Consider the following 18,218-nt stretch of genomic DNA (forward strand, 5'->3'; position numbering starts at 1 on the left):
GAGGTCTTGAGCGTGACATGGATACGACGAAAAAGTAAGCAAGCACAACACAGAACAGAGTTGCAAGCACACACAAAGTGAGTCGTTACTCAAGTCAATTTGAGTCATGACTCATTTCCGATTCACTGGCCCCGAGTCGCCAATCGGGTCTGAGTCAGTGACGCCCATGACTCAGGTTAACATGAGTCACGAAAAACCAGCATTTTCACAACTCAAGTTGAGTCATCATGACTCGAGTGCCCATCCCTGCTGCCTAATGACAAAAAGAGACAACTGCTTTGCTATGTAGTGAACAGCAGTATGTATATGATGGACCACTGCTTATTCTCATTGTGTGAATTGGGTCTCATTGTGTCTACCAGTAAGGAAGTATCCAGAAAGCATTATACAGGGGGGAGGGGGAGAGAATGACAAGAGGTAATATGAAGTATTCTGTTAATGGAATGGTTATACAACTGAAAAAATGTGCAGCTGTGAAATATTATTCTGCTCACACTACTCAGGCTGTTCAAATCTACTCAGTCTGAAATGTTTTCTAGTGATGTTTTCAAACCTGCGCAGAGACTGTGATGGAAGACTCATGTAGTCCTGGAATCCTCTAGGTAAGGGTCTCAACAAGATCCCTTTGGGTGAGAAAAATGCTAGTTATATTACGATTCTCATCAACAATAACTTCACTCGCTTGAATAATTCATGCTGCGTAATGATCTTCCAGGTTTCCTGTCAGGAAAACGAATCGCCATATTATTACACTGTCAGAAAGTGTAATTAAAAATTGATCACCATAGCAGCAAAACTCCCTCCAAAGCAATGGCTAAAGATTTCAAATGAAGGTCTGGAAACAATTCTCTCATTGTGCTTCCTCTCCATGAATACTAAACTGCACAGCACCAAGAACCGGAGCTGTCTTTTCAATGTTCAACGTGGCTTGTATTTATCACTGAATTGGTTTGTTAACACGCTGAATTAAATGGGATGTTATCTTGCCGCCGAGACAAAAGGTGAAGACTGCACTTCATCTGAAAAAGAGACAAACAATGCCTGTGCACTGCCTGAGGCAAGTGGAAAGCTATGACATCTCCTGCGTGACAATTACACAGTCCCTTCCAGGCTCAGGGAAATATTGTTCAGGCATTTGATTAGCTGTCAAGCACATTAATCAGTTTTGTTCCACTGCTGGTTTGTGTGTGTGCGTTTGCAGACACAGAAGCCACCGCAGTCAGTCAGTTTCTGTCTTTATAACTTAAAGCAGGGAAAGCAGAAAAGATGATTAAGAAATGTGCACGCCACAGGTGTGCACATTTTCAAAGGGCCCATTTTCAAATGGCCCAAATGTGGCCCATTTTCAAAGGGCCACAAAATAGCAGTGTGGCACAAATGGCCAATGCCTTGAGTCCAGCGAACCTCAAAGCTGTATACTGCTTGTGGACTGGGTCATTCTAACTCACTCCTCTGTCCAGTAGCCCCCATGCCCCCCAAGCTGACTCAGTCTAAGGGTTGGGACAGGGCCTAGGAGAGGGGGGTAAAGGGGGAAATTTGTACCCAGGTCCAGGGTCAAAAAGGGGGCCTAGGAGCCAAAAGAGGGGGCCCAGAAATTTACAGGAATCTTACATTCTTTGGCTTGTGGTTCTGCTTACCATGAGGGAATGTAAAGAAGTTCAGGGACACAGCTGAGGGGCTGCAGCTGCTGCAGAGCAAGTTTTGGTACACAGGACACTTTCTGTTCTAGTGTGAGCCTAAATATGATGCTAATTTTCTGCATGATTTTCTATATTTAAAAGATTTTAGAGAGATTTAGGAGTGTGTTTGGTTTTCAGTATTACTGTATCTAGCTGCCAATGCCACATGGGTAGGTAGACCTGGACTCCAAAGACATTTCCAGCTGTCTCCATCCTCTCACCATCCTTTTTCGCTCCTCCTGCTTCCATTCTGCTTCCCCTTCCCTGCACTTGGTGACTTGTCAGATGGTGTCCTGTCTTCTACACACTTATTTCAGACTCTCTTACTGATCTCACAGCCTAAGTAAGGGGACTGTGATACCTGCTGTTTGACTTTTAATTGTTGGGATTATAATTAACTAATTACTAATCACAAAGTAACTGTCAGTATAATGAAGGAGATTTGACGCCCTCTCTCTCTAGAGCTTCATTCATAACTGTAACTTTTCGGTCATTTCATCTGTCACCTCATGTACTTGTACTGCCTGGATATACTTGAAATTTGGAGAATCAATAAATGCAGAACAAGAATCAAATCCGAAGCTAGTGGGGGCAAAGTATCCTTTTAAATTGACCATAGATACCTGTAACAAAATTCTACAAGTTACAAGCTTAGCTCCAGAGTTCTAGCATGATGCGTCTGTTTTAATATTTCATAGAAAAGCTTTTGCTATGGAGGAAATGAATGAAAATTAAGTATAGATGTTCTAATTATCTCCTTGGACTACTGTGCAAATGGAGGGGATCATAGAGTTAAGGAGAGCTCTGAATCAAGACAGAAAGTTGAAGGGCTTCTCCAGGGATTGAGTCAAAAGTTGACAGACACCTGCAAAAGCCTGCACCCTATAAAGGCCTCCCAGATCCTGATGCTCTCCCACCACCCGCCTCACCAGTACTGTCACCACCTCCATTCAACCACTCGTGTACGCTGGCCCAGTGAACAAGTGAATGAACATTAACAGAAGCCAGGAGAAGGAGCATCAGACACTGATGTCTTCTTCCTTCCTTGCCTGCCCCTCCCTCTGAGCAGTGATGGGAATAGGGGGTGTGTGCGCCCCACTGACACAAAGGGAGGTGCATGTGACTGTTCTTGTCAAAGTCAATTTCATATTTCATTACTGTACCATAATGTTCCATGCAGTAATAATTTCACTCCTTCGCGAATAAAATCAAACCCCTAGTCTACAACATGCCATCAAAGGGCCTATGAAGTAAAACATCGTATGACAGATTGGCTGTCAGGGCAGCAAATTAAATAGTGCTAGATTATTTTGTTGGCTGTGAAGGTGCATTGATTACCTATATAATAAGCTTGTAGAAGTATGTTTATGATCTGTCTCTCCCAATTTACAATTTCCCTTCACTACAAGCACTGATTTTTTTTTTCAGCTTCACATGAAAAGTTAATAGACATTTATAGACTGTGTAATGTGAAAGACCAAACATCACAATTAATTGGTGAAGTCTGCAATACTAAACATCCACGCCTCCTCCCATGGGTTTATATGAACCGTTAAAACACTCAGATGCTGAGAAGTTTATTAGGGAACAGGCTTTTGAAGGTAATACGCCTCTTCAACAGACACATGAAGTGGAAAACCTGTTTCTGATAAACGCATCGTGCATCACCCAAGAGCTTGAACAGCGCAATTGCCCACAGGACCTCATTAGGCAAACTGATTGATCTGCCTTGAGATGTCAAACTGCAACTAAAAAGGCAAACAATATATGGTGGGAAAAAGGCTTTCTATGTCTCAGTAAGAACCACTCCATATGCAGCAGGATTTCATTTATTTTAAGAATTTTTACCCTGCCTTTCCCCCCATGCCTGGAGCGCTCAATGCAACATACAAAAACAAGTAAAATGCATGAAAAGCAAAAACTAAAATACATGCTACTACTTCTTCTGAACTGTAGCACAGTGGTTTTCAAACTTTTAACACCAGGACCCACTTTTTAGAATGAGAACGTGTCAGGACCCACCAGAAGTGATGTCATGACCGGAAGGGACATCATCAAGCAGGAAAATTTTTAACAAGCCTAGGCTGCAATCCTACCCGCACTTACCTAGGAGTAAATCTCATTTACTATCATTGGTAAAAGCATATACACAGCAGCTTGTTAAAGGTACAGATCTGCAACATTTCCCCAGATGCAGTCACATAGCATGGTAGTGTTAAGTCTAATATATTACAAATAAAATATTGAAATGAATGGGGCACATCTGAAATTGGTTCATGACCCACTTAGGTGGTCCTGAACCAACGGTCTGAGCAACACTGCTGTAGCACATTGAAAGCTCAAATATATCCTTCTCCCCCCCCCCATACAGCCATGACAAAACAGTGTGCGCTGTATCCAGTGTGGGGGGGGGGCAGATACCCTTGCCACTCCATAAGCCTCCAGCTTTGGAATGGGTCTCCTTGGACCTGCACCGAGGAGCTGGCACAAGTCCAAGGAGAAGCAAGAGGTGGGGAGGCCCAGAGGGAAGGCCCAGCACAAGGTTTTGCAGGGTACTTCAGGGTGCCATGGAAGCTGCCACTTCCCCTCACCCTCAGAGCCATTCTGGACAGCGAGATCAACGTGGAGGTGTCTGATGCTCTCACCCACCACTGGTTTCTCCATACACATTTTCTCTTCAACTTCCTTTTCAAATCCAAGGGGGAGGGAGATGGGAAGTGGTACAGGTGAGCAGAGGTCGCTGCCCCTTCACCAATGTGCTGCCTGAGGCTGTCACTTCAGCCAGTCTTACAGACAGCCTGGTCCTGAAATGAACCAAATACAATTACAGTTTGCTCTGAATTGATCACAAACAGATCTTTGAACACATTTTCCATGATGCTCCCCTGAAGACTAATGTTCTTGCCCTCCATACTATATGCTGGCAAAATTAAGTTTGGACCAGGCCAATTCCTCTCCCAGATGATAAAATGCTGTAGTGACAACACTGGGAAGCATTGCGCTGATGGAATTGCTGGGATGAATTACAACGTTCATGCTGCCAATTTGGCTCCCCTTTCAGAGCATTGGCCAATGAACATTGTGTTGAAATATTTTCAATACGTTATTGAAATATATTCAATTTTTTTTCCAGGTTGAAATGCATCCATTTCGGAAGCAGGAGTGAAATCTGCAGTGAATTCAGATTAATTAAGAACATAAGAACATAAGAACATAAGAACAGCCTCACTGGATCAGGCCATAGGCCCATCTAGTCCAGCTTCCTGTATCTGACAGCGGCCCACCAAATGCCCCAGAGAGCACACCAGATAACAAGAGACCTCATCCTGGTGCCCTCCCTTGCATCTGGCATTCTGACATAACCCATTTCTAAAATCAGGAGGTTGCGCATACACATCATGGCTTGTACCCCATAATGGATTTTTCCTCCAGAAACTTGTCCAATCCCCTTTTAAAGGCGTCTAGGCTAGACGCCAGCACCACATCCTGTGGCAAGGAGTTCCACAGACCGACCACACGCTGAGTAAAGAAATATTTTCTTTTGTCTGTCCTAACCCGCCCAACACTCAATTTTAGTGGATGTCCCCTGGTTCTGGTATTATGTGAGAGTGTAAAGAGCATCTCCCTATCCACTCTGTCCATCCCCTGCATAATTTTGTATGTCTCAATCATGTCCCCCCTCAGGCTGAAGAGGCCCAAACGCCGTAGCCTTTCCTCATAAGGAAGGTGCCCCAGCCCCGTAATCATCTTAGTCGCTCTCTTTTGCACCTTTTCCATTTCCACTATGTCTTTTTTGAGATGCGGTGACCAGAACTGGACACAATACTCCAGGTGTGGCCTTACCATAGATTTGTACAATTGGCTAACTGATATCCCAGTCAGTAGGCATAAAGGACGGCAAAGAAATATTACCTCATTTGTTCAAACAAATGGCCATTCTTGCTAAATTCACGGTAACGTGCCATACTTAAAATGTCAGACAAGGGCAATATCGGCATCACTCAACTGCAGACCCCAAGACCAACCATGTGGAACCTCATTGAGTAATGAGTTTTAGAATCACCCATGACAGCAAAGTCCATGACTGTGCTGATCCCTCTAAATATAAATTGGGAGGTAATGGCTTTCCTTCATGGTGAATTCTGCAAGGCAAATAGATATTGTCCTCCAGGAGCCTCATTCAGGCCACTTCTTAAAGCCCAACAGAGTTTTTAAACACATCCCAGTCCTTCAGATCCTACTGAGTCAATTGAATGTCAGTGGTGGATTTGAGAGAAGTGTTCCTTGTGAAGCAAATATTTGTAGAATTTGTTAATGCATATTGACAGATTCCTATTTGCAAATCAAACCACATGTTAAAGAAAAAAGTTGCATACTTTTGCTGTTTTTATTTTGATAGTTTCTCTTTTGGCACTCTGTGTTCAACAGTTAAATGTATCTTCTGATCCCACAAGTTGTGCAGTAAGTTAGTGGTTCTCACACATTTAACACTGGGACCCACTTTTTAGAATGAGAATCTGTCAGGACCCACTGGAAGTTATGTCATGACTGGAAGTGACATCATCAAGCAGGAAAAGTTTTAACAATCCTAGGCTGTAATCCTACCCACACTTACTCAGGAGTAAGTCCCAGTTACTATCATTGTTAAAAGAATATTTATAGTAGCTTGTTAAAAGTATAGGTCTGTAACATTTCCCCAAATGCAGTCACATACCATGGTAGCATCAAGTCTAACAGATTAAAAATAAAATGTTGAAATGAATGCGGACCCACCTGAAATTGGCTCGTGACCCACCTAGTTGGTCCCGACCCACAGTTTGAGAAACACTGAGTTAGCAAATAAAGTTCAGAGCAATTGTCGAAGAGCAGTGAAGTCTTTAATTTGACATACAGGGATAACCTAATTTTCCACGGATTTTTCACCCATGGTTTTATCTCAAAGCAATGAGAAGGGCCCTTTAAATTAAAGGAAAAACAATTTAACAATAACCTCTTTAATGCAGGAGAGGGCAGCCGGCACACAATCAATCAATCTCTCTCTCTCCAGGTGCTTAACTGAGCTTCACTCCAAGTGACCTCTCCCTTCCCCCACTGACATGTGAAAGAATGCAAGTGATTATCACCTCCTCTTTGCATTCTTTCCTGCGCTGTGCTCTGGTTGAAGGGAGGGGTCATTGCCTTGGAGTGAAGCCTTTCTAAGCACCTGGAGAAAATGATTATCTGCCTGTTGCCTCTGTCCTGCATTACAAAGGTTAGCAAGGCTGTTTTTTAAAATTGCTGAGCAAAGGGGCATTGTTTTTTAAATGGATTTCCTTTAACACAATCTTTGGCATTCATATGTGTTCTGGGAACAGAACCCTTGTGGATACTGAGACTTAGCCTGTATATCTTATTTTTTTATCAGTTTCTTGGTTTACAACATGGTAACTTCATTGAATAGAGTGTAATTGGAAAGCAATTTGGTACAATCAAGTCACACTTCCTTGTTTCAAGTTAAAATGCCAGCTCTTCCCATTCACATTTGCTCAGATGTGAGAGCAGAGAGATGGGAGGGGATTTTGAAGGTAAGGGAAAGTATTACGCTAAGTATGAGCTACAAGGGATGGGCTCATAAGGACTCTTTAAGGCATATTATGAGATGGGGAACATAGCTCAGTGATAGGACACATGTTTCACATGCAGGTGGTCCCAGGTTCAGTTCCTCACTTCTCTAGCAAAAGGGTTGGGTCACAGGTGTTAAGAATGACCTCTGCCTGAATCTTTGGGTAACAGACAATATTGGATTACATAATCAATGATATAGAGTGCGGTTTTCCATTGTAACTGAATGTTGCAATGCTCCAGGGTGTCACAATCAATCTACCAGGGTGTCACAGGCTGTGGGCCAGCCGAGCTGCTTTGCACTGCAAGCACAGCCGCAGAGCAGAGCCATGCATGCCTTGTTTGTGTGCATCCACTCTCCCCGAGTGGTTTTATGGCAATTTTAAGGGTAATTTTCCAGGTGCAGACCCAGAAGTAAATGCCAATGACATCATCATGACATGCATTGTTGCATCATCAGCACTTACTTCCAGGTTTGGCAAACAGCAGGAGCAGGCAACCAGCCCAGTAAGTTTGGGAAATGCTGTTGTAGCAAGAAGCTACTGTATTCCAAATTAGACCATTGAATAATCTAGGTCTGTATTGTCAACACTGACTCATAGCAAGGTTTCAGATAGGAATTTTTTTTCTGCTCTACCTGGAGACAGAGGTGTAACTAAGGTGGAGCCTGAGGGGTATCTGCCCCAGGTGCTACATTAAGGGGGCACATGACTGCCCCTCAGGCTCCACTCTAGTTATGGAGGAGGTGCTGGCGGCTTCACGCTCCTTCAAAAATGAGCCTCCACAAGAGAAAGAACAGAGGGGAGGGTGCAAAGCCACCACAGTGAGCACTCCCTCCTCCAGAGAGAGCCCAGAAGTCACTGCCCAAGTGGCGCAAGGCAGTCACTTCAAGGTTCTTCCCAGAGGAGGCACCGGTGGACGTCAAGTGGCGTCATTGTCCCAGGAAGCAGGGCTGTGAGTTGCCTCTCTGCCTGGAAATGCTGGCACTGAACCTGCAAATTTCTGCATGCAAAGCAGGTGCTTTCCTACCATCTTGTGGCCTCTCTTACATGCAGATGATATGGTGCTGCGGTGACATTATAAAGAGTGAATTAAACAGTTAGTAGTTACATATGATTATCAGTGTAAGTGTTCCTTTACAGAGCAACATAAGCCAAAAAGAACGCTTCTGTCCCAAAGAGATATCTTAATTCAGATAAGAAGATGAACTGCTGAAAAGAAGGCAGGAAACAAGAGAATCAAGAGTGGTGGGAGGGATGAATGTGCTCAAATGCAGTCACATGTACAAGTGTGGAATGTTTATTGAACGTCTTGGGGAAATGCCACCATATTTACATCCCATCCGTTCTGATAAATAAGATTGCTGTTTAGAGTGAATTACAATAACTGTGGTAGGGTAGATGATGAACTTTGTTTAACAGGATATGTGGAGCTATATGTTTAGTAGCTAGAGTTGAGAATGTGCATCAATGGCTGGGGCTATAAATTTGGCATTGAGCCTGAAATCTTTTCCACTCACCCTCTGAGAAATTGCAGAATAGCGTTCCTCGAAGCTTCTGAGTAGTTCTCATTGCTTCAGCAACATGGACAGGCAGGGAAAGTTAAACTCTGCATATTTTCATCTGAAATAGTTTGTGTTTTATTGTTATAAGGACTAAATACAGCTGCTATAAGAAACAGACAGCCCTATCTCCTGCCACACAATAGCATGGAATACTGCTGATAGAGTGCGTGCTGCATGCTATTGTGGGGAGGGGGGAGGTGATCAGTTAGTTCTGGAGAGGTAAGCAAAAGTATTTTTACTTACCTCTCTGTAGGTTGCCTGGTTGTCAGTGGGTCTCCTTGGAGCCACACCATCTCTTTTGATGACATTAGTCTAAGGAGAGTTGGGGAAAGTCCGAACTGTAAAAGAGCAACATGCTGCTGCTGCTGCTAAGATCCACCCACTCTCATCCCTGAACAATCCCTAGTTCCTCTCCTGACCCACCCTCATCTTCCCTCAAATCACCCATTATTCACTCCCACTGTCATCTTACATGCTACTGTAACTGGACATAACAATGTATCATGAGGCCCATGATAGGATTGGGCTATAACAATCCAATTCTGTACCCACACTCATGTGAGTAATCCCATTGTACTCCTACTTCCTACTGACTAGATATGCATATCATTACATTATATGGACAGTTGGTGAATATGGAAAAAAAATAGATATTACAACTTATTTGCCTAAAAGAATTCTAACTAGATACTTGAAAAAGCTTCAGCAAAAGATGGATTAGGGAGGCTGCCTATGTAGTACAATCCATAGTGTTATAGAAGCTCCAAGACTGTAGGATGGCAGGGAATGAGGACACTTTACTAAGATGTGAAGGTCCAGGCTTGGGTTCCAAATTCACTTGTAAACCATATTTGAAGATATTTGTGCAAACCCAGTAATGTGTGAAACATGCATGATTCCTGCTAGATGCCCTGCAGAGAGTTTCATCATTTGTACAACATCCAAGGCTGAGATGATCTGCAGGATTCATCCAGATGCCCAGATCGTGTTGCCCTGGCAAGTCATCCATTGTCTTTTTGCCAATAGTAGGCATGCTATTGGCAACCTTCAGTCTCGAAAGACTACAATATCATGCTCTGAATGGTGGTTCTGGCACAGCATCTAGTGTGGCTGAAAAGACCGATTTGGGAGTGACAATCCCTTCCACACTGGGAGCAAGTATAGCGTGTCCCTGGTCTGTCTCCCTGGCTATTGGCCTTCCTTCTTTGGTTCTTTGTCTCAGTCTGTTGGCAAAGTGTCTCTTCTGGGAAAGGTCATGCTGCACAGCCTGCCTCCAAGCATAACGCTCAGAGGCCAAGGTTTCCCATCTGTTGAGGTTCATTCCTAAGGCTTTCAGATCCTTCTTGCAGATATCCTTGTAGTACAGCTGTGGTCCACCCGTAGGGTGCTTTCCCTGCACAAGTTGCTACCATAGAGGAGATCCTTTGGGATCCAACCATCGCCCATTCTCAAAACATGACCAAGCCAATGCAGGCATCTCTGTTTCAGCAGTGCATACGTGCTAGGGATTCCAGCTCGTTCCAGGACTGTGTTGTTTGGAACTTTGTCCTGCCAGGTGATACCGAGGATGCGTCGGAGGCAGCACATGTGGAAAGCATTCAGCTTCTTCTCCTGTTGTGAGCGAAGAGTCCATGACTTGCTGCAGTACAGAAGTGTACTCAGGACGCAAGCTCTGTTGACCTGAATCTTGGTATGTTCCGTCAGCTTCTTGTTGGACCAGACTCTCTTTGTGAGTCTGGAAAATGAGGTAGCTGCTTTACTGATGCGTTTGTTTAGCTCGGTATCGAGAGAAAGAGTGTCGGAGATCGTTGAGCCAAGGTACACAAAGTCATGGACAATCTCCAGCTCAAGTGCAGAGATTGCAATGCAGGGAGGTGAGTCCACATCCTGAACCATGACCTGTGTTTTTTTTCATGAATCCCTTCAATATGACTTACAAATAATAACCAAGTTTCATTTTGCTTGCTGACCAAGAAAGCAGAAAAGTGCCACGCACATTTTCACAGCAGCTGGAGCACTGAGGTGCCATTCTCTGCTAGAGCACTGAAGAAGAGGCATCCATCCACCTCTGAAAATGGTCATCTCTTGTTTCCTAAACCTGGTTGGGGAAGGGGAGATGAGCAATCATGTAGGACACATCCCAGTCCTTCGAACTTGCTCTGTGTGTGTGTGTGTGTATGCGTGTATACGCACACATCTATGTATGTAAGAGCCAGGGCCTGTCAAAATTGGGCTTTACGCAAGGTCCCTTTAGTCCCTGAAGTCAGCATTGCCTTTATGGGTTCTAGCTTGTTAGACTGGTAGAGTAATGAACAGCATTATTGGAAGACACAGAATATATACTGTTTAAAAACTGGCATATACTATAGTCTCACTTAACAGCACATTGCATATTGGTATGGGTTCTGTACAGCATCAGCCCGCTTGTCCAATGGAGTGCCAGTGGAGGGAACTAGTAATTTTCATTTTTGTTTGTTTGCTTTATTTCTTCTATCCTAAAATGGACAAAACCTTTCTAAGCATTGACAGACCACAGAATCCAGTCAGATATTTTTCCTTTGCAAAGACTAAAGAGTGCTGGATATGAGAACTGGCTGCATTTTATCACCAAATTCAGTTTTGAATTTAGCAAAACAAAAACTTCAAAAAAACTTCTACCTGTACCTGTTCTAGAGTACGACTGTTCTTCACATCTTCAAGTTTAAGCCACTTTTTAAATTTACCCCCCCCCCCCACCTCCAAAACAGAGTCTTCCCATATAAAATGAAAATCAGAAGTCCAGATATGGTGATGATTGTGGAATGGACCCCAATGTCCCTACAAGATTTAATCATTTCTCAGAAAGATTACATTCCTGTTCAGTTTGGCAGATAAGAGCAGCCTTATCAGACAGAGGGGAAATGTACCAGTTTCTGTAGGCAGGTCTTGTTACACAGGATTAGATAACAGATGCAAGACATTAGCTTTACAGAGGTGGGAACCATACATTGTGTCACAGCATGATCTAGTGGTGAGATGGGAGAAACTGCAGGAGAAAGATTCATGTCACCTCTTTAGCCAACTGACTAAATTTTACATATAAGAACGGCCCTGCTGGATCAGGCCAATGGCTCATCTAGTCCAGTATGCCGTTTCCCATAGTAACCTATCAGTTGCCCCTGGGAGCCTGCAAGCAGGAGAGAGAGAGGGACACGCTTGTCTCATACTGTTTGTTTCAGGCAAAGAAAAATCATTTCTCTTCTACCCAGGCTGCTTGCAAACCAAGGCACCAAAACTCAGACCCAAAAATTTAAGACCAAAGGCAGGTTTCCTTCCAAATCTATTAGTCACAACTGCCACATATTTCTTAATTGCCTCTTGTGTCTCACTTCTCTTTAAGTAAGTAAATCATACAGTATCTAGAATAATCATCTATTAAGGTTAATAAGTACCTGTTTTTGCCTATAGATGGAACCTGAAATGGTCCACACAAATCACTATGTATTAGCTCTAGTGGTCTTATAGTACGCTGCTCATGCCTTTGTGGGAAGGATAGTCGACTACTTTTCCCCTTTTCACAATCTATACATCTCTCATTATGATTATCGTAAGGCTTTATCTTTATACAGTGTTACCAGGCTCCTCTTTGAAGATCCTGAATAGCATTTACATCTCGATGTGCAAATCCTCTATGCCCTAGGTGGAGGCATTCTTGATTACAACCTTCCTTTATATACATTACTTTCTCACAGGCCAAATCTAAAACATACACAACATCCTGCAAAAAGGCTTGCGCAATAAGCTTATCTTTAGTTATAGTGCATCTGCCATTACAAAAATTAATATCATGTTCTTTCTTATCCAATTGAGATACACTCAAAGTATTTCCTTGCAAGCCTGGTATATACAGCACATTATGTGCTACTGTATTGACAATTTTATCATCAGCTATACATCTTAATCTTCCTTATCCACCTGTAACATCTAAAGTTTGTCCACTTGCTGTAACGACCTTTCCTGTGCTCGTATTCAAACTATAGAAAAACTCTTTATCTGTTGTACTATGGCTTGTAGCCCCACTATCCACTATCCAGACTTGATTTATTGGGTTAGGCTGGGTTAAACTTAAAAATTTTCCTACAATTTTTTGTTCATCCTTCACTGATATTTCTCTCAACTGCATATTCCCCTCTACATTAAAATCTTTATTGATCACATTACACCGAGAAGAATTACTCTCTTCACTTAAGGTTCTACTATTTACATTCCACTGGGGGTGAAAACTATCAGGAGAGAATAAAAGTTATTCCTTCCTTTTATTCTAGGAGGACAAAAATTTGAACTGGGGCATTGCCTTGCAAAATGACCCTTACCCCCACAAGAAAAACAAATAAATAAGTCTTTATCCTGGAATTTCCCCTGTAGTTTATAATTAGGGCCACTCTTCTCTTTATACTTGTAAGAGGTACAATATGTCCATAATTCAGCTAATTGTTGAATTGATTGGTTTCACGTCCCAATGCTATGCTTGAGAAGGCACCAAACAGGACTTCATCCAGTGATCCCCAAAAAATCCAAACACACTGATCCTCATCCAATTTAAAACCAGTCAATTCCAAATCTCTCAAAATTTGTGTGAACTCATGAATATGCTTTTCACAATCTTGCTTAGACGTTAAATTCATACGTCCCAAAGCCTTCAACAAATAACCTTGATGTTTTCCACCTAGTTTAGCAAAAACATCAGTGAGGTTTTTCATCATTTCTTTTGCTGCTTTTGCCTCCTCAATGTATGTCAGCTGTTCATCAGTAAGAGATCTCATTATAATTGATCTTGCCCTTATGTCTGCATTCTTCCATTCAACAACTGCTTCACCTCCACAACTTGGGCATTCATCATCTAAGGCAGGGGTGTCCAAAGTTTTTGGCAGGAGGGCCACATCATCTCTCTGACGCTGTGTCGGGGGCCGGGGAAATAAAGAATTAATTTACATTTCAAATTTGAATAAATTTACATAAGTTTGCATAAATGAATATATTAAATATGAACTTATATGGATGAATCAAGGTCTTGCAATAGCTCAAGGCTTATAAGAGGCCTTGCAAAAAGCAAGGCTGACCTTTCCTTAGCTGCCACTGCTGCATCACAGATGTGAAAGAGCAAGCAGTGAAGGGAGCTCTCATCCCACAGCTCACATGAGAGGTCAAACAGTCACCCTCACACTGAGAGAAGTTGCATTGGGCCAGTGTGGGCTTCAACAAATCTCCGGAGGGCCAGAGGCTCATTGGAGCATGGGGGCTCCCTGAGGGCCGCATTGAGAGGCCTTGAGGGCCGCAAGTGGCCCCCGGGCCGGGGTTTGGGCACCCCTGATCTAAGGCAATTAAAGCTCCATGTAAGCCCATTCTAATTCTTGACTTCCACTTCTGGATAGCATGAGGATTCAGTTTTTCCACCACTTGATGAATTATGCATCCTTGTGCCATAATTACTCAAAAATACAAGCAAAAAAAAAATGGGTAGGAAAAACTAATTCAAAGAGTAAGAGGAAAAAAACTCACTTTGCTCTTATATAAAGCACTGGGCCCATAACCTGTTGGTTTCAGGCAAAGAAAAATTATTTCTCTTCTACCCAGGCTGCTTGCAAACCAAGGCACCAAAACTCAGACCCAAAAATTTAAGACCAAAGGCAGTTTACTCACAATCTGATGCAGATTTATACAAACATTTTTCTCACATCAAGATTCTTAAAACTAGAAGACCAGGAGCCCTAAACAGCTGGATGCATGTAAGTATGATAAAACAATGGTTTAAAAACAGAGATTAAAATACATTCTCCTGTACTACTGAGCTCAGCAGACAAGAAGCTATATATAGACAAGGAGGAATCAGCAAAGGGACACACCCTTTAGAAAGACCATTAAAGGGACCACATACAGTTTCATTTTTAAAGAACTAGATACTCAACTAATGACTATTACTCAGTGTTGTTATTCCCCAGCACATACCATCAATCCCTTGCAGTTGGAGTTTGGAAGCATATTGCCAGTGAGCTTGGAAGCAGCACATAGCCATCATGAATCATAGCCACTGATAGACCTGTCTTCTATCTTTTTTTTTTTATTTTATTTTTATCAAATCCCCCTTTATTGGCCAAATCCTATGAACCCACAATGTGCTTTATGGCAGTCACAAAAAGCAACCTGCCATTCTGCACAGCCAGTCACTGCCAGAAGCAGCCAGCAGCCATGTGCCAGAGACATCAGTAAATCTGGGTGGTGGTAATCACTAAGGGGGTGGTATTGGCAGCAGCATTATGTTGGCAACCTTCAGTCTCGGAAGACTATGGTATCGAGCTCTGAAAGGTGGTTCTGGCACAGCGTCTAGTGTGGCTGAAAAGGCCAATCCGGGAGTGACAATCCCTTCCACACTGGGAGCAAGTACAGTCTGTCCCTGGTCTGTCTCCCTGGCTATGGGCCTTCCTTCTTTGCCTCTTAGCCTCAGACTGTTGGCCAAGTGTCTCTTCAAACTGGGAAAGGCCATGCTGCACAGCCTGCCTCCAAGCGGGCTGCTCAGAGGCCAAGGTTTCCCACCTGTTGAGGTCCATTCCTAAGGCCTTCAGATCCCTCTTGCAGATGTCCTTGTATCCCCCTTCCCAGTCTCATCCCGTTGCTCGAGTCCACTCAGGACTATGACAGCAAAATATCTGGTTCAGGTCCAAATAGACCCATCAGGGCAGCCGAGGCTTGCCTCTGGGCAAGAGTACAATTATTCCCTTACGTGGAGGAGTCCTGGAGGACTCTCCTTGCCCTACAGGATGCAGTGCATATTCCAGGGGTACAGCTACATCTATGGGAGAGATTTAGATAGGATTGGCCTGTAAAGCCATCCAAGCTAATGACCATCACTAAATCCTGTGACAATTCCACAAGTTGTGTGAACAAGTACATCATTTTGTCCACCCTAAATCTCCTGTCAATCAGTTTCAATAAATTATCTGTTTCTAGTACTGTAGGAAAGGAAGAAAAGTTTCTCTCTAACCACTTTCTCCACACCATGCATAATTCTATAAGTCTCACTGCTCAATCCTATCCCTTGCCACATTATAGCATGCAGCCATACCAACAGTGGCTGCACTGAATGCTATGGTGGGAGGACAGGGTTTGTTCAGACAGCCTGCAGGAGTGAAGTAGAAATATTTTTTAACTTACTCTCCAGTAGGCTGCTGGATCGCCTAGGGGTGTCCTTGGACTTACTCCTGCCATCTTGTTGGTGCAAGTCTGTGGACAGCCATGGTGCAGGGCAGGCAGAAAAATGGGGGGGGGGGAATATCTGGCATGTGCAACTGCATCCAGATCCAACTCCTCCTTCCACAACACCCCCCTAGTTTCCCCAACATGCCATATTACCCCCCCTTTCCTGAACATGGCCTGCCCTTGCCGCCAACTTACTGGCACCTGTGGTGCAGAGTCTCCTGGATTCTCTGCCATGTCTCTTGGCATTTGTGGTAGCAACCTGGCTGCTCATGCCAGGCATAGATTTGCACTATCATAAAGGGCCTAATGCTACTAGATCACTAGCAAGGCCCCAATAGAATTGGGGCCTCAATCATATCCCTACTTAGGGCCCAATCCTATCCAACTTAAATCACTGGGGCAGCCACAATGAAGCCCCAACCTTGAGGAGGCCTCCAAGACTGCCTCCCCAACACAGGAAGCTGTGCATACCCCAAAGGTACAGCAGCACCGGCACTGGAAAATTGGATAAGATTGGGCTCTAAATTGCTGATTTTCCAAACTGAAAAGCTTAATGTTGTAGCATTTCCACAAAAGGAAGATATTACAGCTCTCTGATCATTTTGATGTCCTTAATTTGCATTGTTTCCAGCTCTGCAATATAGATCTTGAGCAGTGGTTCCCAAACTGTGGGTCAGAACCCAAGCAGAGTGGGTCTCAAAGTCCCAAGCAGAGCCTCCAATAAAAATAGTGGTGATAGAAAGATCAAATTGCAGCAAGCCCTGAAGCTATTCATATCACTGCTAATTGCCTCGCAAAGAGTTCAGCTCTAGCAGTTTACAAGGAACTCAGCTCCTACAGTTTGAAAGCTTGTGTAAATACAGAGATAAAATGTTTGAGCATCATTTTCTGGTTATTACTACTTGTAAATAAAAATATTTCTTTCTAGATCTCTTCTTTAAATTTCATAAACCTTGGTGAGTGTCATTTTAGAAAGTGGGTTCCGGTGCTAAAAAGTTTGGGAACCACTGTTCTTGAGGCCTGGCGACCATATAGACTGGGTCAATTTGTGTTCTGGTCACGATAAGGAGACTGGATTTCTTGACGTGCTAAATGACTGTGGCTTAGAGCAGCTAGTCACGGAGCCCACCGGAGGACAGGTGACTCTGGATTTAATATTGTGTGGTACGCAGGACCTGGTTACAGATGTAAATGTTACTGAGCCATTGGGGAACAGTGATCATGCTGCGATCCATTTTGACGTGCACGTTGGGGGAAGAATACCAGGCAAATCTCTAACAAAAACCCTTGACTTCCAACGGGCGGACTTCCCTCAAATGAGGAGGCTGGTTAGAAGGAGGTTGAAAGGGAGGGTAAAAAGAGTCCAATCTCTCCAGAGTGCATGGAGGCTGCTTAAAACAACAGTAATAGAAGCCTAGCAGAGGTGTATACCACAAAGAAAGAAGGGTTCCACTAAATCCAGGAGGGTGCCCACATGGCTAACCAGCCAAGTTAGAGAGGCTGTGAAGGGCAAGGAAGCTTCCTTCTGTAAATGGAAGTCTTGCCCTAACGAGGAAAATAAAAACGAACATAAACTGTGGCAAAAGAAATGTAATATGAAAGGTGAAAGGTGATATGGGAGGCCAAGCGAGACTATGAGGAACGCATGGCCAGCAACATTAAGGGGAATAATAAAAGCTTCTTCAATTATGTTAGAAGCAGGAAACCCGCCAGAGAAGCGGTTGGCCCTCTGGATGGTGAGGGAGGGAAAGGGGAGATAAAAGGAGATTTAGAGATGGCAGAGAAATTAAATGTTCTTTGCATCTGTCTTCACGGCAGAAGACCTCGGGCAGATACTGCTGCCCAAACGGCCCCTCCTAACCGAGGAGTTAAGTCAGATAGAGGTTAAAAGAGAAGATGTTTCAGACCTCATTGATAAGCTAAAGATCAATAAGTCACCGGCCCTAATGGCATCCACTCTATAGTTATTAAGGAATTGAAGAATGAAGTTGCAGATCTCTTGACTAAGATATGCAACTTGTCCCTCAAAATGGCCACGTGCCAGAAGATTGGAGAATAGCAAATGTCACACCTATCTTTAAAAAGGGAAAGAGGGGGGACCCGGGAAACTATAGGCCGGTCAGCCTAACATCTATACCGGG

At 43.5% G+C, this 18,218-nt stretch overlaps 2 long non-coding RNA genes across 2 annotated transcripts in view; both read right to left on the bottom strand.

Moving 5' to 3' along the window:
• LOC136641499 (uncharacterized) overlaps positions 1-8,898 on the bottom strand; it is a 38,826-nt gene extending 29,928 nt beyond the window's left edge. The window contains exon 1 of the long non-coding RNA XR_010793881.1: positions 8,800-8,898. This is a non-coding gene — a long non-coding RNA (uncharacterized lncRNA). The remainder of the gene's footprint in view (positions 1-8,799) is intronic.
• Positions 8,899-9,084: 186 nt separating this feature from the next.
• The window catches only part of LOC136641498 (uncharacterized), a 55,091-nt gene continuing 45,957 nt past the window's right edge, over positions 9,085-18,218 (bottom strand). Inside the window, exon 3 of the long non-coding RNA XR_010793880.1 lies at positions 9,085-9,156. This is a non-coding gene — a long non-coding RNA (uncharacterized lncRNA). The remainder of the gene's footprint in view (positions 9,157-18,218) is intronic.

The sequence above is a fragment of the Tiliqua scincoides genome, chromosome 2 (assembly GCF_035046505.1).
Source record: "Tiliqua scincoides isolate rTilSci1 chromosome 2, rTilSci1.hap2, whole genome shotgun sequence".
Lineage (NCBI taxonomy): Eukaryota > Metazoa > Chordata > Lepidosauria > Squamata > Scincidae > Tiliqua > Tiliqua scincoides.